At 39.8% G+C, this 27,834-nt stretch overlaps 1 long non-coding RNA gene across 2 annotated transcripts in view; it reads right to left on the bottom strand.

Annotated features, from left to right (window-relative positions):
* The window catches only part of LOC114047484, a 135,261-nt gene that overhangs the window by 83,708 nt on the left and 23,719 nt on the right, over nucleotides 1–27,834 (bottom strand). The window contains exon 1 of one of the 2 annotated variants that reach the window (XR_003569616.1): nucleotides 3,124–3,176. The exons of the other annotated variant lie outside the window; for it this stretch is intronic. This is a non-coding gene — a long non-coding RNA (uncharacterized LOC114047484). Of the gene's footprint in view, nucleotides 1–3,123; nucleotides 3,177–27,834 lie in introns of those variants that run through there. 2 annotated transcript variants of the gene reach the window in all.

Below are 27,834 nucleotides of genomic sequence, written 5' to 3'. Positions count from 1 at the left end.
GGCATCCAGCCCACACTGACCTCTTTGCAAATTCTCCCCATTTTGCCTTCTGCAGCCAAAGAGAATGTCTGACTTTATCTTTTTCACATGACAATCATCCACATACATGAACACAGTTCTCACTGCCCCCTTGGTCTTCTTTTCTTCAGGCTAAACATTCCCAGTTCTTTCATCTGATCCCCACATGACATCAACTCAAGATCCTTATATATCCCAGTTGCTCTCTACCAGACACCACTCAGCTAATCAGTTTTTTTCTGAAACCACGGAACCCAGAAATGAAAACAATACTTCAGATTATGTCTGAGAAGGGCAAAGTACAGTGAGACTATCACCTACCTACTCCTAAAATCTATCCCCCTTCTAATGAAGCTCATGACTGTATTAGGGGTTTGTTTGAGGGGTTTTTGGCTGTTGCATAGTATTTCTGACTCAAATTCCACTTTTACTTCTTACATTTCATCCCCCACCATGTACTCTTCAACCCAGCAACACTGGTCTCCAAGCTGTTCTACAAACAAGACATTCCATCTCTTGGCTCTTGGAATTTTCTTTGGTTGTGCCTCATGCCTGGAATGCTCTCCGTCTTCATCTTTGCCTACTGGTTTCCCTTGATTTCTTTACATACTTTAATTAATAATTTAAATTAATTATTTTAATTACTTAATTTAAATAATTTAAAATCCAATCTTCTACAATCCCATCTTCTTTCCCAACCCTTCTTAATTCCAGTGCCTTTCTTCTGTTAATTATTTCCTATTTATCCTTGATATAGGTCATTGGTACATATTTTTTTACTTCTTGTTTCCCCTATTAGAACGTGAGCTTCTTGAAGTCAAGGACTGTCTTTTGTGTCTTTTTGTATCTCCAGAGCATAGTATAATGCCTGGCACATAGTGTGTAATAACGATTTATCGACTGACTGACTAAAACCTCCATCTTTTTTTTCATAACAATGGCTTTCTAAACAGGTGTCCCCCATGTTGTACTTATGAAGTCAGCTTTCTGTACCCAAGTATAAGAATTTGCCTATTGAATTCCATCTTCTTAGAGTCATCCCAAAACTCTGCCCTATCAAGAACCTTTTAGATCTTGATTCAGTTAATCAATGTATTTACTAACCCTCTCCATTTCATGACATCTTCCTGTACAATTGAAAAAAAAAAAAAGATTGAACAGCATAGGACTAAGCACAGATCTCTGGGGTAGTCTGTTAGAGACCTCTTGCCACATTGACGTTAAACCATTAACAAACATCCTTGGAGTCCAGCCATCCAACCAGACCTGAATCCACTTAGATTCTCATCTAATCCATAATCTAAATCCAACTCCCAACTTCTCCGTAAGAAAAATATGCAGTACTTGCTCAAGAGCTGTGCTAAAATCAAAGTGACCTATTTCATAACACTGTCTTCATCCACTTGTTTAATAATCATATAAAAAAGAAAAAAGAAAAAGAAAAAGAAAAAACAAGGGTAGTCTGGGATGAGCTGATCTTTTTGAATTTTATAATTTTTTATTTTTTAATATCCTGGATTTTTATTTTAAATGTAAAATACTTAATAAAATGAGCATTTCCTCTATATAGTAGCAAAGAAAAAGAAACTTGTACGTACATAAATTGTGTATAGGTTGCTGTTCTTTTAAAATATTTAAGATATTCAATATGTGACTTTCAAAGTTGTCCTTCATGTTCTTAATTCTTTCTGGCCTTTTTTCTGTTCTCTTCTGTGCATTTTCTAAAAAAATGCTCCAATGACTTTTCTCTTTGACTATCTTATCTCTAACTCCCTCTCTTCCTTGCATCTCTCTCTCTGTCTCAGTCTCTCTCTCCCTCTGTCTCTCTCATATGCATGCATGTGTGCACTCACTAGAAATTTAAAAAAAAAACTCTAAAACAAATATGTCATAATCTGTTCCTGATTAAGGCAATCTGGCTTGTTTGTAACCACCACTTCCCTTTTCAGATTTTTGCCAACCATTCATTTGCATGACCCATGCTAGACATTTCCCAAGAATCATGGTCAAGTTCACTGGCCTGTTGTTTGGAGACTCTTCCTTCTTTGAAATTCAAGACATTTGCCCTTCTCTAATCTCGTGGTATCTTTCTCATCCAAATATCACTGAAAGTGACCAATTTTTAGTACATGAGTACGCATTTCATCGCCGTCATTTGAAAGATGAAATTATTACTCAGTCAAATCAAGAAGTTATTGGGCACTTATATTCATCAAGGGCAGATAGGTGTTATTTTACTATTTCTTGTCTTAGTAATTTTTGTTGTAATTTCTAATATAAACATCATTCTCCTTAGCAGAGAAAACAGAAGCAATGTAAGAATTAAACAGCTCCAAGCAAAGGTCTTATACCTTCTTGGATCTCCCTTTTCTCCCATTATAGTATTTTTAAAATATGGGACAATAGCTAGTAGAGATGAATGGATCAGGACAGGGTGTTTTGAGGATGGGGGTAGATATAAGCATGGGGGTAGTAGGGAAGCAATCAAATTACCAGAAGAGATTAAAGATTAGTGAGAGAGAGTGGGGATAATAGAGGGAGCAATCTGCTGGAGAAAACAGGATGAAATGGAATTCTTTGTGCATGCAGAGTGGTTCATCTTAGTGATGAGAAGGGCCACCTCATTATGTGAGACAGTGGTGATGGAGGAGATAGTGGCAGAAGGCATCTGGGTGGTGGGAGATAAGGAGGAGGGGAAAAGAGGGCGCTGGTGTATTGGAAGGGAGCTTTTCCTCTTCCTATTTTCTCCTCCTGAGCCATCTGGGTCCAGTGGCGAGATATAGATCAGGGCAACAGGAGGCTGGAAAGCAGGTAGGATACATGCTAAAATGGCACCCTCTGTCTTCACCATCATAGCCAGAGACTAGAATGGTTTTATTCTTCTAGGAGAGGCTAGTGACCAAACAAGAGACTCATGGAAACCAGTCAGGAGATGGCTGTTTAGGATAGTAAGGGGCCCTCCTCTTCTCTGATCTTCTCTCTGGAGGGTAGAGAACCAGCTGGAGATGCACAGGGCATGCGTTGGTTTAGGCAGCAGATTCCAATTTAGGCTCTGCTATTTGCTACCAGAGTGACTGAAAAATTAAATACAGGGTTTTTTAATACCTCACAGAAGCTTGTTTGCTGGAGTCTTCAAGATGTGCCCCTTAGGCATGGTGTAGTTTTCTACAGGATACTTTGTAGAATTCCAAACCTGCATCTAGCCCATCTTTGGCTCTGGAAGCAGCCATAACTCTCAGTTGTTCCAGGGGCACTGCCCTAATAACAATGAGAAGATGGGAAATAGCACACTCAATGTAAGTCACTGCACAATTTTCCCTACTCTGTATAATGGTTGAGATCTTTGAAAATCTATTTATGGGTGTTCACATCTCAACCTAAAGAATCTGGTTAAAATTTTTAGCCAATCATTGCCCCTTAATGACTTAACTATCTCCCTCAACTTTATTTTCGTGTTCTCACCAACATCTCCACAACTATACCTACCTCTCTTTCAGCCTTGTACAAACTTCCTATCTATCTGATCAATTTGCCCCACCCATCAGTCCACTCTATTAATTTATTTTACCCACTAATTGTTCTAATTGTTTTTTTTTTTTAAACTTACCCTGGTTCTTCTTGCTAACTACCTTCTACTTAGCCTTTTGGAGTCTTTCTCATCAGTATGAAATCCCTAATCCTTTTTTATTCTCTAAAGTAATTGACACCTTTGATGACCTCTATGCCTAGATATTCTCTCTACTGTGTGACTTAGAGTCAGGAAAGGTTGGGTTTGAATCCTGCCTCAACACTAGCTGTGTGGCCCTGAGCAAGTAACAACCTCTCTGGGTCTCAGTTACTTCTCTAAGATGATTTGATGACCTATATGGTCCTTTCCAGTTCTAAATGTAGGATCTTCTCACTTTGGTTTTCCTCTTTCATTTCTTCTTTTTGTTTTTTTGGAGGCAATCCGGGTTAAGTGACTTGCCCAGGGTCACATAGCTGGTAAATAACTAAGGCAGAATTTGAACTCAGGTCTTCCTGACTACAGGCCTAGTGCTCTATCCACTATGCCATCTAGCTGCCTGATAAAGAAAGGACACAACACATAGAACGGAGTGGTGATCAGACACAGAGACAAGATATGTAACTACAGGTAAGCCAGCATGACTGGAGCATAGAGTACAGGAGGGGGATGAATGTGTAATGAGCCTTGAAAAATATTCTGGAGCCATATTCTAAAAGGCTTTGAATGGCAAACAAAGAAGTTTCTGTTTTATCCTAAAATGCAGTGAGGACCCAATGAAGTTTCTACAGCAGGGAAGTGATATATCCAGACAGGCACTGTAGAAACTCTGAATTTAACTTGCCAAAAAATGAAGTTATGAAACTCCAGATCTTTAGTGACAATAAAATGGTATTACAAAACCTCAGAAAGAATTAAATCACATATCGTAAGGCACCAATTAGAACTGCATGAGGTTTCTCACTTGGAATGAGAAATGCAATATTCCAGACAAGAAGAGAAATCACTCTTTACCCAAAACTGCCAATCTGTCAATTCCAAGAACACTTTTAAGGAGAAAAAAGGGGGGGCAGCTGGGTGGCACAGTGGATAGAGCACCAGCCCTGGATTCAGGAGGACCTGAGTTCAAATCTGGCCTCAGACACATAACACTTACTAGCTGTGTGACCCTGGGCAAGCCACTTAACCCCATTGCCTAGCCAAAAAAAAAAAAAGAAAGAAAGAAAGAAGAGTCTCCCAGAGAGAGAGAGAAACAGACAGAAAGAGAGAGAGAGAGAGAATCAGAAACATATCAATTTCCTCTGATGTTTTTTTTGCTTCTCATATATTAAGAACAGGAAACTATTCAACAAATATCCTTAGAGAATGAGAGTCTCAGAATTGAAAATACCTGTCTATATTTAGATAGAGATCACCTCTATAACATGCCTGACAGGTGGCTACTTCATTTCTACTTAAAGACCCATGGTGATAGGAAATTTACTACCTACTAAAGAAACCTATTCCACTTTTGGATAATTCTAATGCATAAGATCATAGAATTATAGATCATAGGATATATTGAGCTAGTCAATTTATGCTCAAAAGGCATCTACTAGGTAAGCAGTCATGAAAGGTTTGAATAGCTCACCTGTAACTAGGTGAACTTGTTACTAGGTATAACATGTAAAAAGGTGAGTATGACAGTTCAAAAAATCTCCTTTATAACACACAGGAAACTGTCCTGGACCTAGGTATTATTCACAGGCCCAATTCCACTGTTGGTCAGCATGAAAGCTTTGATTTGTTCTATTTCTGCACCTGGCTGCATTCTTCTCTTCTTAGGTAGCCTAGTGATCCCCCAACTCCTGAGGCTCACCATAGTGGGAGCAGAACTCATGTATACACTAGATAGACTTTAGTCCTACTCCAGCTCAGAACTCCTGAGTTCAAGTGATCTGCTAACCACAGTAGCAGAAATTTCAGGAGTATACCCACACCTAATTCTATATAGTTTTTCATTGTTGTATCTCATGCAGGACCTAGCAAAGTTCAGTGCATACCATAGATATTTAATCTATATTGAATTTAATTTTAATTTAATTTTAATTTAAGTCCCAACTCATTGAAAGTATCAAAAGTAAGAAATAAACCCAGAACTGAGCTGAACTGTGATTGAAAATAATGAGGTTAAAAGGATGGAATCTGTGCCTATGTGATATATTTATTTAAATCTAGCTTCAAGTGTTTTTATTTCATGTTAATGTATTAACTTAAGCAATTAGATGTTGATACTTATATTAATAACTATATTTGTATAGAAAAGACATAATTAGGTGAATTATATGCTAAATGCTCTAAGTCATCAGTTACATACTATTTAATAAACACCTTGGCCCCACACTATCTTAACAGGCACCAATATCAATTTGTTGGCAACTGCTATCCAAATTGGAGACGTGTTATCTAAAATTAACCAGCGGTAACAGCTTCCAAATTAAGTCCTATGAAGTGAAAGCAAATGTCTTGTTTATTTTTGATTAAATACAGTCCTTAGTTGCTTTCTGGTTACAGGTTATTTTACACCCAGATCTTAAGTTTCTTAAAGGCAAGTAGCATGTCTTTTAATTCTATTATATCCTATAGGGAACTTAGTAACTAATTTATACTTGTTGAGCAATTAATAGAATGGAATTCATGGAAAGAACCACTTCCTCTTTTTTGGACTCAGTTCAAGGAAAGTTACTGTAGGTTCTCTTTTCATAAGGCAGCCTTACCAATAAGGCTGTCCTATGGCATGAAACTCAGGAGCCAATGTTATAGTGAGGTTCTGATAGATTTTTATTAAAACTCTACCCAAAAGGAGAACAAAGAGGAGAAAGATGAAATTCCAAAGGGATAAATGTAGAGTACTACATTTGGATTTTAAAAATCATCTGAAAAAGTAGAGATGAGGATTGATTAAACAGATAAACAGATAGATTGAACATTTATTAAGCATTTACTATGTGTCAGGCACTGTTTTAAGCACTGAGGATTTTAAAAAAGACAAGCAAGAAAATAAAATGGTCCCTATTCTCAAGGAGCATACATTTGAAGAGAATAAAATAAAACATGAAGGAGAACTGGAAAGCATGGGCAAAGGGGATGGAAACTACCTGCACGGGGGACTTGGAGGCTAAGGCAACTTGTGGAGAAGTGGAGCAGATGTGAAAGTGAACTGGAGCGAAAATGAGAAACTGGGATACCTTAAGATATGCTGATCTGGTGCGGCGACTAAAGTACCACATCATCAGGAAGATGAGGTCCCACTCTCCATGACCCTGTGGATCATAGCATGCCAATACTGACCATGGGGTTTTCTTGGCAAAGATACTAGAGTGATTTGCCATTTCCTTCTCCAGTAGATCAAGTCAGACAGAGGTTAAGTGACTTGCCCAGGGTCACACAGCTAGTAAGTGTCTGAGGTGGTATTCAACTAAAGTCTTCTTGACTCCAGGCCCGGTGCTCTATCCACTGAGCCATCTAGCTGCCTCAAGCACAATACTACACACTAGGTATTCAAAGAAAGAGCAAAAGCAGTTCCTGTCTTCAAGGAGTTTATATTCTAAGGAGGAAAACAACCAGCATTAGTAAATAGCTATATGCAAAATACATAATATGGAATAGATGAAAGGTAACCTCAGACTATCTGAATTTGCCCCAGGCCCAATCTCAGCCACAATTTGATATGTTGTAGAGGGAGTTTTTGTTCAGTTATGAGATTCTGCAAGTCTCTGAACTGATTGGCTAAGGTGCTAAAATCGCTATTTCTCCATATTAAGGTAAAACAACTGAATGGAGTTTGATGGCACCACCAGCAAAACCCAGCAATGTGCCTCATAGGAAAACAGGCCATCACTCTCTGGCATTTCTCCTTTCTAGTTATGTGGTCCTAGAACAGGGGTCATTTTACTCCCAAGAGGAAAGCGTGTGTGAGAGAGACACATTGTCTAAAACCGAAAATAAGCCACGTCCACAGGAGCTGGGCCGAGCGCTATGTAACCACAAAAACCACATCAAGGGTTATCAGCTGCTTAACAGGAACGGAGAAGGCAGTGAGGCTGAACCAATCCCCAACTATAGGGAAAGCAGAAGATGAGAGGAGGGCAGAGGCAGCTGCAGATGACGGTGATAGAACAGTATGAGAATTCACAGGAAAACACTACAGTGTTCACCTTTTTGGCCTACCATCACATCTGATCAGGGCCATCCCCAGGGAAAGTTATTAAGCAGATGAGTTTCATCCATGGTGGTTTCAGATCATCCTTTTTAGCATTTCTAGCTCTTGTTTTGTTGTTCCACCCCAAGGACTGTTGGTGGGAATTCTTAAACTAGCAGCACATATAGATAGAGGGTGAGGGAGATGGTTATTGCAGAGGGCAGCCTTCACAGATACAAACTGGGAGCAGGAGGGTGGGGCAGAGAGGCTGCTGACTACGTAGCAGATGATAGAAACAAAAATAGGTGAAGGTGGGGAAAGGCAGGGTCAGAGAGAGAGGCATCATGGATATAGGACCCTGGGGATGGTGGCCTAGTGAGATGAGAGATAGTTGTGCCTCCAGAGCCCAAGCCGGTGGAGGACTTTAAGGCAAAAGGATGGTGGGTAGCTACAGTCAGCTCACAGAAGGTGGTGAGGGCAATTGGTAAATTTTTATTGGGAGCATTGACACCCCAGAAATAAGAAAATGCTATAAACCAGGGCATTGATTTATTGTTTTGTTGATTGTCTAGGCTTAAGATAGTAATGGAGATTAAACTTAAAAGTTAATTGTGTTATACATTTTTTTTTCCGAGCTGGTTAGTAAATATTTACTAGCATACCCTTGTAGGACTAGCAAAGCACTCCTTTTTCTGCTACCCCCTCCCCATATTAGCATCCTGTGGCAAAGTCCTGGTTTTTCTACCTTCGTTACATCTTGTTTTACCCATCCAAGAATCTCATCACCTCTTGCTGGTCCCTATTTTGCAAAGGTATCTACTGAGTTGCCCCTCCCCCTCCACTCTTGTACCCTCCAACCAAGGTAGGAATAAATAAGTTCTCCTTGATATTTAAATGTAGTAAATAAGGTAGTACAGAAGACAAAGTGGAAAACTTGGAATCAGGAAAGCCTAAGTTCAAATCCTACCTTAAACAGATATAAGATGTGTGACCCTGGGCAAGTCACTTAACATCTTAGCCTCTGTTTCTATATTGATAAAATGGAGATCATAATAGCACCTACCTCATAGGGTTTTTGTAAGGATTAAATGACAGAATATATATATATATATATATTATATATATACATATACATATATATACATATATATGTAAAAATATATAATATATATATAAATCACTTTTCATATATATATATATAAATCACTTTTCATACCTTATAGCATTCTATAAATGTAATGGTGATTATGGTGGTGGTGGTAGTGGTAATAGTGGTGATGCCCCATTCACCTTGGAGTGTTGCTCTCTGTCAGGTGATAAATACTAAACTGACAAGTCACAAAATCATCTACTCTGATTTTAATTTCAAAGGTCACGTAGTCTAACCCATGCCTATATTCAGGTCCCTTCTGCAATATCTTCAATAATTGACCATTCACCTTCATGAGAAGATTTCTACAGCAGTGGACACTGGCCTCTCACTGGACTCAGAACAACATATTGCACTTTTAGATGGATTTAAATTTATGTCTATTAACAGTAATTAATGTTGTGGGCTCCTCCCTCTCAGATAAGATCACTTGCCTTTCACAGAATAGCATCCTCTGGATAAACAAAGCCAAATCCCAAATATTTGGCCACAATGATGGGAATGGAATTTTAGGCATTGTCATGGGTGGGGGAGAGGTATTTCCTGCAGATGGGGCCTTTCAGCTTGCCTCATAGTGAAACTGGGTCTTGCCCTTCATTTGAATAGAACCCACAGAACCTACAGGTCAGCAGGAGAATACTTTCCATTAATGTTCCCCTGCTGGGGATTTCTTCAGGCTGAAAGACTCACTAATCAGCCACAGTCTTATGGCAATGTACAAATCAAATGGCAGGGGAATTTATCTTCCTTTAAATTTCCACCCAAGGGGAAGCTAGGTAGTACAGTGGATAGAGCACCTGCCTTGGAGTCAGGAGGACCTTAGTTCAAATCTGGCCTCAGACACTTACTAGCTGTGTGACCCTCGTCAAGTCACTTAACTTTGTTTGCCTCCTTTAAAAAAATCCACCCTAATTTACCAACAAGTCAGTTTGGTACAAGGGAAATAATATAACTGGAGTAAAAGGATATCAGTTCATACCCTGGCTCTGCTTCTTCTTAGCCATAAGACCTTGGTGAATTCATTTAACCTCCATGTCTCAGTTTTCTTATCTAGAAAATTAGGGAATTGGGTGGTATAACTCTTAAGATCCCTTCCAATTCTAAATCCGTAATTTCAAATGAAGACACTCCTGCCTCTCTAGTCATAACATTATAGATTATAGGGTTGGCCAAGACCCCTGAAGATCCATTTTATGGAGGAAGAAATTAAGGTCCATAGAGAGGGCGACCTGCCCAAGGTCACAGGAGTAGAGCAGAGCTAGTATTTGAACTCAGGTCAGAGATTTGTGAGGCATTTGCTGTTGTTCTTGTTGTTTCTTTTGGGAGCTATGGGAGTTTTGCACTAAGCCATTGATTTAGCCATACTCCCCAACCTTTTCCTCCCCCTTCCAAACAGCATCCACCTGCAGACTGGCCAATGAGAGGAGCCCAGATCACCAGGACATGGGAGCAGGTTTTCTCTGTGGCACTTTACTGCCACCAAGTGTAACTGTAACAGAACCACACAATCCTCTAGAAGCCACCCTCCCCCTCTTGACGGCCCTGATACCTGGCTGTTAAAGAATTAGGAACACAAATACGTGGTGTAAGGGTTCATTGCCAGCCCTTGAGGTGGGACATGTTGTGTTTTTGGGGGTGCATGTGAGGACGCTCTGTCTCCAAGATTATCCCTCACACACACCTGCTTGTTGTGTCAAGGATATAATTCCTACAGCAAGGGACAAAGCCACAAATGGAAATGAGGCTTAAAATGTAAATATCCCCAATAGCGGGAGTAGTGTATAGAGAGCCAGAACTGGAGTCAGAAAGGCTCATCCTCCTGAGTTCAAATCCAACCTCAGACGCTTAATAGCTGTGTGACCCTAGGCAAGTAACCCTGTTTGCCTCAATTTCCTCATCTGGAAAAATCAGCTGGAGAAGGAAGTGGCAAACCATTCTAGTATCTTTGCCAAGAAAACCCCAAATGGGGTCACGAAGAGTCGGACATAACTGGAATGACTGAAAAAACCATCCCCTCTCCTCGAGGCTGATGCAGGAACTCAGATTCACACCTTAGTATTAAAGCCTGAGATTAGGTCTTCCTCTCATAGCAAGAAGGAGGAGGGAAGAGTGCACAAAGACATGGGCCACCTGAAAGACGGTGGACAGAAGGAGGAGAATGAAGAAATGGAAAACAAGTCCCCACTACTACCTTCCCCCAAGAAAAAAGACAATGCAATTACACACAAAGTCACAATTTAGGCAGTGTGACAGTTGGTCCTAGCAGTGTCCATCAATCTGAACACTGATAGATAGAGCAGGTCCCACATTTGAATGCTGGTAGAAGAATATAATAATTCATACAAAGCACAGCAACCCTGGAAGATGAGTAGGACAGAATTATTATCCCCATTTCACTGATGAAGAAACTAAGATTCAGGATCATACAACTATTAAGTGTTTGAGGTCAAATTTGAACTCAGGTCTTCCTGACCTCTCAGTCAATAACTACTCCCACGCCTCAGTTGCCTTCTTGCCCTGAAATTATATCTTAATTATACTTTAATTATTCTTAGCCCTTGTGACCTTCTCACACCAGAACATCTCTCCATTAGAACCCCTTTCCCCAAATTGTGAGTTCCCCATGGGTTTTTTTTTTTAAAGGACCCTGGTCTTCCGTCTGCTTCTGACTTTTTGGTCTCTTCTAGACTCCAACATCTACAAAACCCCAGCAGAATAAAGCAGAGCTTAGAAAGTTCATCACCTCTCTCAATTTGCCTTCTGGGTTTAGTTTTTCTCTCCTTTCAGGGACAGCTCCCTGAAAAGAATCTAGAACACTGTGTTTTCTCTTTCAAAGCCAGAGACAAGAAAACCAGTCTTTCCCTTCTTCCAGATGCCCATCAACTCTGCTCTTCACCGAGGAACATCTAGTTATCAATAGCCACCAATAAGGACAGTGTTATGCAAATAGACTTGAGCCTCTGGTTTCATTCATTTGTAAAAGAGTAGCCTGGCTTAGTGAAAACAGCACTGATTGCAAAGTCAGAAGATCTGGATTCAAATACTGCCTCATGTGTGTGACCAAAGGCAAATCACGACCTCTCTGGGACTGTTTAATCATCTGTAAAGTCAGAATTAGAAATGTTTGCTCTGCCTACTGGGAAAAGTGCCTTATAATCCTTAAAGCACATTATCATTGTAACTTATTATATAATGATTCAGTTTGCCCCACATAGTCCACTGTCATCAATCAATCCACAAGAACTTATTAAGCACCTATTGTGTACTAAACAGTGAGCTAGGTTCTGGAGATACAAAGACAAAAAAATGAGACAATCCCTGTTTTCACGAATCTTATATTCTATCAGGAAGGATAATGTGTACATATATTGCCTTCTGAGATCATGTGTTCAGTCATTTTTGAATCATGTCTGACCCTTCATGACCCCATTTGGGGTTTTGTTGGCAAAGATACTGGAGTGTTTTGACATTTCCTTCTCCAACTCATTTTACAGATGAGGAAACTAGGCAAACATAGTTAAGTGGCCTTCGGAGTATCAAACAGCTAGTAAGAGTCATAGGACAGATTTGAACTCAGAAAGATGAGTCCTCCTGACTCCAGGCCTGGCCCTCTGTGCACTATGGCACCACCTAGCTGCCCTCTGGGATCACAGACAATAAATACAAAATGCAAGGCATTTGGGGAGGGGGATTAGGAAAGATTCCATGTAAAGGTGGTGCTTGAGCTGGGTCTTGAAGGAAGTGGGGGATTCTGTGAGTTGGAGGTAAGTAGAAAGGACAGAGAACATTGCAGTCATCTATGAATAACTTAAAAGGTTGTACCATACTCTTTGAGTTATCATTTGCTTTTAACGCAAAACTTCCTCAGCATGCATGTATGAGTCTTGAAATAATTCATTTCATCTCTCCATATTTTAATTGTGAAGGAGAATTTAGGCTTCCCATTCCAACCAATCATCTTGGATCTGCTATTAACAAGTTTCACTGCCAAAGAATTAATTGCTTAGTGGCTACCCTGCTGGAGATGAACATCCATATATTTAGTTAAATTCATCTCAGTTAATAAATACATTACAAAGTGACAATGAGGAAGTCCTAACATATTTGGGCACAGAAGGAACTATTGAAACATCCGTCTTTTATTATTATCCACCCTCTAGTTTTGGTTACTATAATGTTAGAGAAAGAAGACAGATGACAAACATCCTGTATTCCTAATCACAATTTTCCTTCATCTCGTAGACTCAGGGACTCAAAGGTCATGAAAGCTGAAAGGGAACTTGGAGGACGTGAAACCCAGGTCCTAATTTTTCAGATGAGGAATCTGAGGTCTAGATATTTCTAATAATAATAATAATAACCATCCTTCAAAAACAAGACAAAGAGAATGGGGATGAAAGAATATGGATGGGACGATGTGAAACCAGAACAAAGTATGAGCATAGGTGGAAAACTCCCAGTCTCTTCTCAAAGACTGTAAGAATAAAAGAGCTATCCATCTAGGATGGCTCTTGCAGACAGGAGGTATAAAAGTTCAATATTTTAGATTAAAACTAAAAGATGCTTGGCATTTTTAGATTGAGCTTCATTTTTAATTCACCAGATAGTTTGCCCTGTGAATATGAAATGTCATTCCAGGCCTACACATCTTCATTGTCAACCCCAACGTTGCTTTGGAAACCCCAATGAACCACCCACTGCCACCAGTCTTTATCCTGTTAGCAGGACAATGTCCTCTTTCTTCAGCACATCCAGTCTGTCTTCAGTTCCTGACACAGACAGTAGCCATTAGCCACTGCTATCCTGGGGATTTGCTAGGATGCTGATGAAAAGGAAATCTTGTAAGATCTCCCATGGCCAATGTGAGGGAAGATGACCCAGGCAGAGGCCAAGGCACTATATAGCAATATATGTACACATTATCCTTCCTGATAGAATATATTCTTATATATAAGTCATTGAAAAAAGAAGCTGGTGTACATGCTAACTAGTGATCTTGGAAAGGGAGAGAAAAAAAGGGAGAGTTGATAGAGTATTGGAAGACGACTATTACCCAGATTAAAAAAAAAAAAAAAAGATATGAGAAAGGATTCTGTAAAATATAGGCCAATAAGCTGTCCATACAGATGTATGCAATGGGGGTCCAGTGCATTCGCAGATCCTATTTGGCTAGTTCAGATGGCATCTCTCCATGTAGAGGATGCTGGGAAGATGGCTTCTAGGAGAATCTTAATGATATTTCAGGAAAATTTCTTGGAGAGACTATGGAGCATATATGAATAGTCTGTGGCTGGGTCTGGCTAACTAGCCAAGTGGATGAAAGGGGCCTTTTTTGGTTGACTTGCTGACTGGAATGTTGGTATCTTTAGCAAAATCTGAGTCAATTTCAGCCCTGTTTTTGCTCTATTTGCATCCAAGGGATCTTTGTAATGCTTTAACTCAAAGTATCCAATAAGACTAAGAGGTAAAGAGGAGGTCTTAGGGACTTCTCCCAGCTCTGAGGCGGTATGGCCCTGCAAAACAGGGTTTCCTGTCTAGACTTGTGTTCATTCTTTTCTGTTCTGGGTGCAGGGAGTGGAGTCTCCAATCGTGGTTGGGAGTATGATCCACAGGAATCCAGGAGTTGGATTCCAGGGCAGATATTGTTGCCAGCCCAGCATCAATGCCTGAAGCATTGATCTTTGGAAATACAAGAGTTTAGTGGAAGGACTCATCTGGCAATCATGTTGCATCTGGACATGAATTTGGTGGGACCGGTACTATATAGGAAATAAGTCAAATTATTGACCTAATTCCTACCTCCCTCCAACCCAAACTAGGTAATTTAGGGGTATTATGCCTCTGAGGTAGCAGGAAAAAAGTTTGATATTTATCCTTAATATATTTTTGGAGTAAATATCTCTTTGTGAAAGCTATTGATGCTAAGACATTAAATGGAACTCAAGTGCTAGTTACTGGCCCTCTAAAAATGGGAATGACAAAATGGGCAGGGGGAGGTGGAGAGTAAGAGCTGATGGAAGAAACATTCCCCAAACCTCTCAGGGTCCCCTAGAACCAGAAGGGATGATATAGCAAGTGGGGCCAGAGCATATACATCTTAAAATTATTATGAAAATTGCTTTGATCTAGCAGACCCCAAGGAAAGTATCTTGGGGACCCCTCCATCCTTGAACCATACTTTTGAGAACCACCAGTTTAGACTATTCCTTATAACATTCTCCATGTAGGATTTCTCTTCATATTTCTCATGAGATCACTAAGGGCAGACACTCTTATTTTGCATCTTTCTGTCTCCAGTAATTAGCATGGTCAATGCTTTGCATGTAGTAGACCTTAATAAATGTTTGTTGAATTGGGTTCACTTCAAATGAACTGACATTTAGCTGAGAGTCCTTGCCAAAAAAAAAAGCCATTCAGCACAGTGAAAAGAATCCTCCCACAGGGATGAACACTGACATTCATTAGCTTATACTTCCACCTAGTGGCGTTATGCTAGAATTCTATCAGAAGCTTTGATCCCATTAATATGCAAATAACATTCATTCTTTCATTCAACAAAGACTCATTAAAGCACTTATTACATACCTGTCTCCTTTGCTAAAAGAAGGAGTAGGGAAGGGAGATGCAAATAATAAGATATGGTTGCAGTTGCAATGCTGACTTTCTCAAAAATATGACCATCGTCATCACGGTTCATTATATTTTTGCAGGTTCTTCAAACTTTGTAGTTTGCTGGAGGACTTCCTCAAGAGATCACTGAGGGGTCATTGTCAAGTCATTCCTGTTGGTGATGATTGTGGTGTCATCTTCCTTCTTCTGTGATAAAATCACCTGGATTTCCCAGTCTTGGCCTGGCCACTTTAAGTAGCATGCAGCTCTGGGCAATTCAATTCACCTCTGCTGGCCTGAGTTTCCACACATGTAAGAAAAATGAGAGTGTTGCCCTGACCCAAATCCAATGGAAACACCATGAAGAACGGTGATTTGTCAAGTGCTGGATTCTATCATCCTTCTAGATCGCTATCTTTCACATTAGAATGGGAGTGTATCTTGACTGTCTTTGAATCATGGCTCTTTGAGCACATGGTGGGTCCGAGAATCTGACTTTACTTCAAAGTGAATGATGTAGAGTGAAGATAAAATGCAGCTGAGAGTGAGCTTTTGCACACTGTCCTTGTACTGTTTCCCACGCTAACTCACTTTTTAGACCAGTAGTTAATATTCCCAGGCTGGCACAGGAGAAAGGTGATTGTTAGTGAACACTAGGAGAGAGGGAGCAGTGGTGGGGACTGTGTGGACGGGTCTGTGGGGGAGACCTCCTATGGAGCATGCACTGAGGCCCCAGACACTACTGGGGACACACAGTTCTCCACAATGAAAGATTTGGCATTTAGGGATAATGCAGTAATAAGTTGGTACCCACGATGGAAGAGAGGGAAGGGGTGTTACATCAAAAGATGATTGACCACCAAGCCAGGAAGAACCATTCTATCGGTGGAATTTTAAAGGGAGAGACAGTTTCTACCTTGACTCTCATTTTCCTCTCTTCTGAGGTGTGGCTTCAGACAGCTATCACTTGGATGTCTAGGGGTTGGAGTCTGGGCTCCCCTCCCCCAGCTTACATAGGGCAGCTGGAGCATATGCTCATCTAGTTAAGCCTGAGCCTGAGTCTCAGTCCTTCTGCCTCTCCTGCTTTGTTGTTCTTTTTCTGGGTGTAGGTGACTGAATAGTGAGCGTGAGAGATGGATTTTCCAGAAGTAGTTACCCAAGAGTTCAGAACTCCTGGATCCTTTAGTCAGAGATGACTGGCAATGTCAACAGTTTTCTTTAATTATTTCTCAAAAAAGATGACCACTGACAGAACAATGAGCCCAGTGCCTGGCTTGGCTTTCCAGAAGACATGCACTCTCAGAAAGTTGGTCTGGTTTTTTTGTTTGTTTGTTTTCAAATCTAGCCTCAGATACTTTCTAGCTGTATGACCTTGAGCAAGTCACTTAACCTCTGTTTAACTTCAATTTCTTCAACTGTAAAATGGGGATAATAATAGCACTTCTCTCCCAGGGTTGTTGTGAGAATAAAATGATTTAATATGTTTAAAGAGTTAAGCGCAGTGCCTGGCACTACATAAAAACTATTATTGTTATTGTTGTTGTTGTTATTTCCATTATTAATATCATATAATGAAGAACCAAGTGAAGATAAAGTGGTTGCTCAGTAGTCCCATACAATGTTTCAAGTTCTGGTATTTTAAGTATCAACCTCCCAGGAAAGTACGATAGGGAGTTATGGGTTACTGTTTCATGTTTAAGTCTTTGTCAATGCAATGCACATTTTTTAATCTTTTGTATTACAAACATTTCTTTCATGTGGAGGAAATAAATAGCTGTCCTATACCAGACCTACATACTTTTTGATTCCGTTTGTGAGGAGATTCTAGACATGAGTCAAACCTAAGCTTTTAAAGGGTTCCATACTCAGGGGCTTTTCATGGTTGTTTGGGGAAAAGGTGGCAAAAAGAGCCAGAGACAAGGAGGAAGAACCTGACTCTTCTCTTTACAGGTTAGGCTACTCTTTTTTTTTTCTTTTTGTTTTTTTGCTTGGGCAATGGGGGTTAAAAGAACCTGACTCTTCTCTTTACAAGTTAGGCTACTCTTTTTTTTTTCCTTTTTGTTTTTTTGCTTGGGCAATGGGGGTTAAGTGATTTGCCCAGGGTCACACAGCTAGTAAGTGTTATGTGTCTGAGGCTGGTTTTGAACTCAGGTCCTCCTGAATCCAGGGCCGGTGCTCTATCCATTGCGCCACCTAACTGCCCCCCCCCCCCCAGGTTAGCCTATTCTTAAGACTTGAACCAGACCTCATGTGAGCCCAGAGTCAGGGCCCTCTTAGTGAGAGTGGGCAAGAGTCCTCCTGGACCCAGTGGGTCTTTTGTTACCAGAAAAAAAAAATCTTCGAGATTGAAAACCACTGGGATTTAGGGTATTTGTAGTCAGAAGTAGTGTATGTTAGTTCAATCATTTTCATTCATATCTGACTTTGTAACCCTTTTTGGAGTTTTCTTGGCAAAGAGACTGGAGTGGTTTGCCATTTCCTTCTATAGTTCATTTTACAGATGAAAAAACAGAGGCAAACAAGGGTAAGTGACCCAGGGTCACACAACTTGTGTCTAAGGCCAGATTTTAACTCAAGTCCTCCCAACTCCAGGGCCAACACTCTGTGCATTATGGCACCACCTTGCTGCCCATGTAGTCAGAGGACCTGGGTTCAAATCCCAGCTTTGCCACTTACTAGTGGTATAACATTACCCACGTAACTTAACTTCTCTGGTGCCTCAGTGTCCTCACTTATAAAATGAAGGAGTGGGCCTAATAACCTCTTCTAGCTCTAAATTGTGATCAGTCCTGTAACCATCTAGTGCCTTTTCAACTCTCATTTAGATAACTGAATCTGGGCACTTTCTATTTAGGCATTTCTGGTGACATCCTAACATCCCACCTCTGAGTGTGAGAAGGTCTAGTTTGACTGGCTCGTTGGACATTTAAGCTTATTCAGATTTTGCTCTATCCCGAGGCTCAGGTTAAGCAAAGTCTTTGTGTGCCACTAGATGTCACTGGTAGGCAGATGGTATAGGCATTTGGGAAAGAAAAAAAAAGTTAAGAATGAGAAAAAGGAACAGGACTAAGAAGGAAAAAAGAAGAGTCAGCAGAGGAGAGAGAACTATACAGTGGAAAGTAGGAGAGTGTCACCCACAGCTGCCTGAAGTATTCACATCTTCAATGCCTTAATATTGCTTCTTTTGGGTCAGGTCAGTGGTGCACAGTAGATAGAGCACTTGGTCTGAAATTGGGAAGCTCTGAGTTCAAATCCAACTTTGGACACTTACTAGCTGCATGACAGTGGATAAGTCATTCTGCTTGCCTCAGTTTCCTCAGTTGTAAAATGGAGGGAATCATAGCACTTACCTCCCAGGATTCTTGTAAGGACCAAATGAAATGATTATTGTAAAGTACTTAACACAGTGCCTGGCACATAGTAAGTGCTATATAAATGTTAGCTATTGTTATTAATAGGAAAATGACAGAAACTCAAAGAATTGTGATTTATACATGTGTAATGAATTGAGATTAGAGCTGAGAATGGAAAGCACCACTCCAATGTCGATGTCTGAATACTATTGTTTTGCTAAAGGCAATAGGAAAAGAAACAAGAATTTATTAAACACCTACTATATTTTAAGCACTGTGTTAAGCATTTTACAAATATTATCTCTTTTGATCCTTATAATAGTTCTGGAAAGTAGGTGTTCTTATTATCCTCATTTTACAGTTGAGGAAACTGAGGCAGACAGAGGTCAAAGTGACTTGCCCAGGGTCACATACCTAAGAAGTACCTGAGGCTAACTTTGAACTAAGGTCTTCTAGACTCCAGGCCCAGTGCTCCATCCCTTGGGCCACTTAGCTTTGTCTAGGAGATAGAGTTCTTCTGATTCCCCCCTGGGGCTGACCTTTCTATATGTCATCCCTTCTAGAGATTCTATAAAAGGGGTCTGCAATCTGGGGCAAGAGGAGAAAGAATAGGAGAAGAGTAGGAAGGGTAGCTGCTACAATCAAAAGAAGCACGATCACATACTGATGCCCACAATGATGCCCAGATGATTTTGTGCGGGCAACAGTCAGGATTTGTCCTTAGCTCCTCAGTAAGTCTGACATGAAAGCCTGTTTGAAAAATACCTCCATGAAGTCTTCCTTAAATAACCTCATCTAACTGCACAAAGTCCATTTGCTCTGGTAACAAACAGCTGGAAAACAGCCTTCAGAGTTTCACTTGTCAAGGAAAATGTTACCAAGCTCATGCTGACGGTCCCCAAGAGCCCAAAGGTTTGGACTTCTTGGTTTCTAATTTGGATTATTCAAATGCTTCACCGGCAATCGTATCCGTAGTTGATGAAATTTCTTTACTCAGGGTTTCCTATTGTTATTATTGAAACAACAGTGATGGAAGAGTTCTGTTGACAGAATGGAAAGTTCTGTCTAATAACAATCATTGACGACCACATAGTGTGTAGTCATAGCAAATACAGTGACAGGTACACCTTGCAACATAATATCGTTCATCACTTTCATACAATCATAGATTTAGAATTGGGTGGGACTTTTATTATAGATTATCTAGGCCAATCCCTTCATTTTACAGATAAAGAAACTGAGGCCCAGTGGTGAAAAGAAACTCATTAGAAATCATGCAGTACTAAGTGGTAAAGCCAGAATCCAAACTTGGGTAGGTCCCTTGACTGCAAATTGAGCACTGTTTCCACCATGTCACTGCTTCTCAGACCCTGCAATGGATTTGTAGTCAAAGGATGTAGGTTCATATCCTGGCTCTACTACTTGCTACCATATGTAACCTTTGATAATTGCTAGAAGGTTATTGTAAAAGTCCTTGCCTAAGGCCATCTTAGAATTGTGTTCTATACCTCATTTCCAGTTACTTAGAAAATTTCTAGGGGGCCAAGGGGACCTATCTTCAGGGTCTCCCCCAAATGACTTGTGTTTATACTTGTAGCCAAAAAAATAAACACATAAAAACAAAAACGTGTCCATGTTGAGTTATTATGAAAATCACAAGCTTTGACCTCCTCCCTTCCCCCAATCCCCCCCATCCCCGTCAATTGAGAAGACTTGAGGGTAGATTTCTAAGACATATAGACTTCAGGAGGTACTGAGAATAGAACTTCAGCTGGAATGGTGGATGGAAAATGGTGCTGAGAATCCTAAGGGAGTTGATTGATATTATATAAACATTAATTGGAAAAGAACTGAGACATCTTTCCAGTCTAAGAGAAGGGCAGATAAGAGGTGCAGTGGATAGAGCACCAGCCTGCAGCCAGGAAGTTCAAATCCAGCCTTAGACATTTACTAGCTGTGTGACCCTGGGCAAGTCACTTAACCCCTATTTGCCTCAGTTTCTCATATGTAAAAATGGGGACACCCTGGAGAAGAAAATGGCAAACCACTCCAGTATCTTTGCCAAGAAAAGTCCATGGGGTCATGTAGAATCAGACATGATGGAACAACCACATGGGAAAGGAAGGAGAAGGTTTTAAGAGAAATTATATCCAACCTTCCTCAAGAGGTAGTATGTGGCCCAGAGCAGTTATTCCTGATTCTCCAAACTCAGCTGCATTGCCTCAGCTGCCTCCTGACTCTGCTTCTTCAGGCCCCTTCTCCCATTGGTGAGTTCTTCCTGAAATATCTGTTTGAGGGAAGGGTCCTAAACCAGTCAACCCTCATTCTCCAGCCACTGTGTCCCTGTGCATTTATGTGTCATCTTTCCCCTATTCGAATGTAAGATCCTTGAGGATGGGGACTGTCTTTCTTTTTTTGCTTGTATTTGTACCCCCAGCATTTACATAGCAAGCACTTAATAAATGCTTGTTGACTGATTGGATGTGGTTCAGTGGAATAAAATCCTGTATTCCATTTCAAAGGACCTAGATTCAAATCCCAGCTCTGTCATTTACTCCCTGTGTGATCTTGCCCATTCACTTACCCATCAATTAAGCCTCAGTTTCCCTTATGCACAAAGAAGGGATTATATTAGATGATCTCTGAGGTCCCTTCCTGCTCTAAATCTATGATCCTATCATTGGGAATGCAGGTAGAAAGGAGAATACATAATAGAAAAATCACTGAATTTGGAGTCAGAAGACCTGGATTCGAACTGCCATTTGTTCTCAATAAGTAGGTCACTTTGTTTCTTGGGGCCTCAGTATCCATCTCTGTAAAATGATCCATTGGACTTGATGGTCTCTAAAGTCGGAAAGATTCTATGACATGAGTAGAGAGACCGATTCTCTGGCGGTCACCCTGTGTGCATAATTAGTGCCTTTAATTCTCCTCTAGCTCAGAGAAGATGAGGTCTAAAGGAAGTGAGAGAGGGTGGCAATCTATGAGGAAACATAGCCACCCTCCCATAAAGAGCAGGGTCATCCATGAACTGTAAGTGACATTAGGACACCATGAAACATCTGGGGATTTTGAGAACACTGCAATTTGTCTATCCTAGAATACATACTGTTTGTGGTTAAACTTCTTTTAGATACATTGTTGGGGGCCAGGGAGGATTTCAGGAAGAAAACATTTCCTAAAGTTTCTGGGTGGGATTCAAAATATACCATCTAAGAACCCTGTCTAAGAGGACCCTCCACAACATAATAACGTAACCCACAAGAATATTTTTTCATACTTGGACCCCCAGGATCCATTGATGGATGACCACCAGAAAGACCCTGAAAAAACTGCCAAATCTGGGGGTACCCTCCACTGAGAAATTCCTCTGCAAATATATTTTTGAAACAGGAAAACATGTTCTTATCTCTTAGAAGTCAAACACTTCAGTGAATATGGAAATGCTTTGGGTCCCTGCTTCAAATTAATTATTTAAATTACCCTTCATTTGCTATCTCTCTGACCTTTTCTGTCTGCTTTTCTTCAGTCTTCTCCACTTTTCCCCTCTTGCCAAACAAACCTCAGGCTGCTGTTCAGCCAAGCTGAAAAGGGATACCCTAGCAGCTGAGCTTTTAATATTAGCTTTTGTGACATTGTTTTCTCATTTGGTATTCAAAATAGGCTCCTCTATCTTTCAAACGTCATATTGGTTTTCTTTGTTGTTTTGTCATTAGAACAGATCTTCCCTAAGAGGTAAAAAGCAATGAGAGCTTCCCCCACTATTTTCCAACCACATGACAGAGAGAGTAAGGGGAAGGGAGGAGGAAAACCCTATTGAGAAAGAGATGGAGGAAGATGAAAGATAAAACATTAACTAATACCATGGTTTATGCCAAGAGGAAGGGTAATGATATGAACCATTTAAAACTTTTTATAAACTGGCCCTAACCTACATTCCCATGCTTACTTCGCATCACTACACAAACACTTTAGTCTAGTCAAATGGCCTTCCTGCTTTTGCTTCTTCATGGCAGTCCATCTCCCTACCTTCCCACTGGTTGTCACCCATGCCTGGAATGCTCCTCAACTGCATCTTTCTGAATTCCTCATTTCCTTCAAGACTCAGCTCAGTCATTGCCTTTCACATGAGGCCTTTCCAGCAGTGAGCTCCTTCTCCTCAAAATCACTTGGCATATATTTTATTTATATCTATATATGCATATGTTGTCTCCTTTGGTTAGATTTCAAGTTCCTTGAGGGAAAGGACCTTTTTTTTTTTTTACTTTGTATCCCTAGAACTTAATATTTGAGACGTAGTAGGTACTTAATAAATGATAATTATATGACTCATTGATGGAGACATAAATATAACTATTGAAAGTATTCCATACTAGCAACTTGACCATATTAACCAATAAGATTACGTAAAGGTCATGTGAAGGATAGCTGTTATGTTAAATTGAGAAGTTCATTCTTGAATTATGGAGTAAGCAAAAGCCAAGGACCAGCTGATCTATATCTTGCCACTGGACCCAGATGGCTCCGGAGGAGAAGGTGAGGCAGCCCTGTCTCACTTAAATCCAGTTCACTTGCATGTCACCTCCCTGATGCCATGGTTCTCTTCAGAAACGAAGGACAAATTAAACAACAGACAAAAGCCACTTGAACAATAATTTTTGTGAACAAAGCTAGAAGTGACTTTGACCCACTGTTAGGTATGTAATTTATGTTAAAGACATCCAAAGAAAGAAACCATGTATAATGAAATATTATTAATAGCCCAGGTAATAAAAAAAAAAAACTAGAAACAAAAGAGGTCCAGTTTATTGGTGCATGGCTAGTCAAATTGTGGAATACGAGTTTGATGGAATACTATGGTGCTACAAGAAATGAAAAAATGTGAGGAATTTAAAGAAATATGAGATGACTTAAGTGAATTGATAATGATTAGCATTTATATAACACTTTAAAGTTTACAAAATAATTTACATATTATTTCATTTGGTTCTTATAACAGCTTTGTGTGGTAGGTGCCGTTATTGTCCCCATTTCAAAAGGGGTGAGAGGAGATCAGTGACTTGTCCAGGCTCACACACTTAGTAAGAATCTGAGTCCAGACTTGACCTTAGGTTTTCCCGACTCCAGGTCCAGGGCTCCATCCCCTTTGCCACCTAGCCACTTTTGTGCTTTAATATGAAAACAAGAAAGAACCTTCCAAGTGAATTCAGTGAATTCTCAAGATCTCTTTCAGCAGAATGATCACATCCCAAAGTTCGTCCCAAAATGTAAATGGCAATAGCCACTTACCTTGCTTAAAGAAATTAGAACAGAATTAAGATAGGACTTCCAGGATTAGAGCTGCCTGTTTCATTTGGGGTTTAGAATACAAGGTCAGGTGCTAATCTTCTGTGCTTAAAGAATATGCACTTATCTTCAAGGGCTTCATTTCACTTAGTATTAAAGTTTGTGCAAAGAAATTCCAAATTGGATCATGAAGAGTTGGACATGATTAAAAAGAGAAGCTTAGAAGAGTGGTGGTGGGGAATGATGGGATGTTTTCTGACCTGTGGACCCTGTTTCCCCAGGTTACTATAAGGAGCCCATTTCATTGTTTAGTGCTATGGAATAAATAAGCAAGCTCGCCTTCTACAGCCTGAAGAGGTCTGTCAACAATACATATATGTAAGAGCAGCTAGGTGATGCAGTGGATAGAGGTCTGGCCTTGGAGTCAGGAGGACCTGAGTTCAAATCTGACCTCATACACTTGATACTTTCTAGCTGTGTGACCTTGGGCAAGTCACTTAACACCAATTGCCTTACCAAAAAGCAAAAAAAAAAAAAAAATACATATGTGTGTTTCTGTATATTCATATACATATTTTACATATATTAATTATATATGCATATATCATGGATATTCTATATATCATATATAATATATACACATATTATATGTGGTGTATGTATGTTGTTGTTGAGTCATTTTTCAGTTGTGTCTGACTCTGACTCCATTTAGGTTTTTCTTGCAAAAATGCTGGAGTGGTTTGCCATTTTTTTCTCCAGCTCATTTTACAGATGAAGAAACTGAGGGAAACAGGGTAAAGTGACTTTCCCAGGGTTACACAGCTAGTAAGCATCTGAGGCTGGATTTGAACTCAGATGTTCCTGACTCCAGGTCTGGCACTCTATCCACTGCACCATTTAGCTGCCCAAATGTGTATATATGTATATGCATAAATATATATTATGTATATGTAATTATATATACATATTATATATACATGTATATAGTGGCTAATTCATGGTGAATAACAAATTAATTTAAAAGCACTGCTGAACTTATAACTTTTCATCAACATGTATTTTTCCACCAACTAATAATAATAGCATAACTAGTATCATTTGAAGGTGTGTAATTTTTTTTTGGTGTTAAAAATGGGCCCCCCTTAACACAGAAAGATTTGTAATTGCTGACCTAGTAGAAGGAGAATAAGACTTTGAGCTAAGAGTCCTGAGTCCTCCTCTCTGCCCCACAAACCAACCAGCAAGGCAGCTGGTAGAATACTCCATGTATTGTTAGGCCTGGAGTAAGGAAGACCTCAGTTCAAATTTGACCTCTGACTCTTACTAGCTGTATGACCCTGGACAAATCCTCTTTTGCCTAAGTTTTCCCAACTATGAAACGGGGCTAATAACAGTACCTAGAGCAGCTAGGTCACAGAATGGATAGAGGTCTGGGCTTGAAATTAGGAAGACTCATCTTCCTGAGTTCAAATACAGCCTCAGATACTAGGTGTGGGACCTGGGCAAGTCACTTAACCCTGTTTGCCTCAATTTCCTCATCTATAAAATGATTTGGAGATGGAAATGGCAAACCATTCTGTTATCTTTGCCAAGAAACCCCCACCAGGGGTCACAAAGAGTTAGACATGACTGAAACAACTGAACAACAACAAAATAGAATCACACAGAAAGTAAGTGTCTTGAGGCCAGATTTGAAACTTGTCTTCCTGACTCCAGCTTCAACATTCTATCCACTGCACCTACCTACCTTCAACCCAGGTCTCCCTGCCTTTGAGGCCACTCATTCTATATTGCCTCATATATTTATATGTGAATATACAAAATAGATCTGAGGTAATATGTCACTAACAGCTGAGGGTATCCGGGAAGATCTCATGTCAAGAGTGCCAAATGAACCTAGTCTCAAAGGAAAGTCAAGATTCTGACAGACAGAGGAGAGTCTATGAGGGAAATGTACTGCCTAGGTGTGGTGATAGAGGGAAGAGGTTGGTTGTAAAATGTTCTTCCCTGGCAAGCTTTAGGAATAAGATAGACATTCATCTGCCTGTGATGATTAGGTAGTAGAAACAAAAGCAGGGCAATGAGAAGGGAAAAGGAATAAGCATTTATATAGTGCCTATGTGTCAGGCAATGTGCTAATTATTTTATTAAATTGTTAAATAATTAATATATAATTACATACAATAATATATGATACATAAATTTATATATAAATAATATATAATTATTTAAAAATTAAATAAATTAATACAAATATTAATTCATTTGTCCCTCATAACAATCCTGTGAGGTAGGTACTATTAGTATCCTCAATTTACAATCAAGGAAACTGAGGCAAATAGAGGTTAATTTCCCAAAGTCACTTAAATAGTATCTGAGGTCACATTTGACTCCAGGCCCAGCATTCTATCACTGGACCAGCATGGGGACCAATCATAATAGCTTTCCAAAGTCCCTTCCTGAAACGTCAGCCCTTAAAGTTCTTCCTTCTGGAGGTTGTTCAAAGTGGAATGAGATCATCTGTTAGTGTTTGAAAAGCAAGGCCAGAGAAACCCAAGAATTTACCTAGTTTGAAAACTGACAAGCCTAAGCAGCCCTGAGGATCACCAGTGGATTTAGATGGTTTCAGAGACAATAGTAATAAAGGGCTTTTGTAATTGTGCTTTAAAGTTTGCAAAATACTTTTCAAACCTTATGTCAATGAGATTCAGAGCAGTTACATGACTGGCCCATGATCACACAGCTAGAATCAGAGGAAAGATTTAAACCCAAGCTTTCCTGACTTTAAGGCTATAACCAATCTCTAGTTTTCTCCATTGACATTTGTACGTGAAGACTGTGATTCTCCCAACACATTCTGCTGAAAGATACACATATACATATTACATACATTGTATAATATAGCATATGTTATATGATACCTAATAATTTTTATTTATTTGGTATATAACTATAGACATACATATGGTCTCCCCTGATAAACTTTAAGTTCCCTGAGGGCAAGAATTCTTTTCTTCTTTATATTTTGTCCCCAGGGTTTGGCACATTTTAGATGTTTATTGATTAATGGATGCTTATTGATTGAATTCTTGATTTTCTGTCTTTATCTACCCAACACCTAGAATAGTGCCTGGCACATAATAGCTCGAATTTATATAATGCTTTAAGGTTTGAGAAGCATTTTCCAAATATTGTCCCACTTTATTCTCACAACAATCCTGGAGGGTAAGTGCTATTATCTCCATTTTACTGAAGAAGAAACAGATTAGGAGTGACTTTGTCCTGGGTCACACAGATAAGGGTCTGAGACAAGATTCAAACTCCAGTATTTCTGTCTCTGGGTCCAGCACACTATCTCCCATGCCACCTTGCTACATGAAAGATGCCTAGTAGATGTTTCATAAATGTAGGTTGGTTGATTGAATCCCCTATGCCATGCTATCTGTTAGGGTCAGTGATCAGATCATTCAGGTTAAATGTTTTTCTCTGGGCTGTACAGTTGTTTTCCTGTATTGGGATAGTTTCAGAAAAAAAAAAAACAAGAAAAAATGGGCAGTGAGTGGGTAGATGAGAACAGAATCAAATTCTTTCTACAACATGCAGAATTGCTAGGGTGCAAGTATTTCCCCAGGAGATTTCTCTCTTTCAACCCAAATGCCTTTCATGTGACAGGGTTATTCCACCTGTGTAGGAGTTTGTGATAAAAAAAGATAATCTAGGTGGTTAGTGGAGA

The sequence above is a fragment of the Vombatus ursinus genome, unplaced genomic scaffold (genome assembly GCF_900497805.2).
Source record: "Vombatus ursinus unplaced genomic scaffold, bare-nosed wombat genome assembly UNPS02014789.1, whole genome shotgun sequence".
Lineage (NCBI taxonomy): Eukaryota > Metazoa > Chordata > Mammalia > Diprotodontia > Vombatidae > Vombatus > Vombatus ursinus.
Note: the sequence above shows the minus strand (reverse complement) of the source record. Positions and strands in the feature narration are given on the sequence as shown.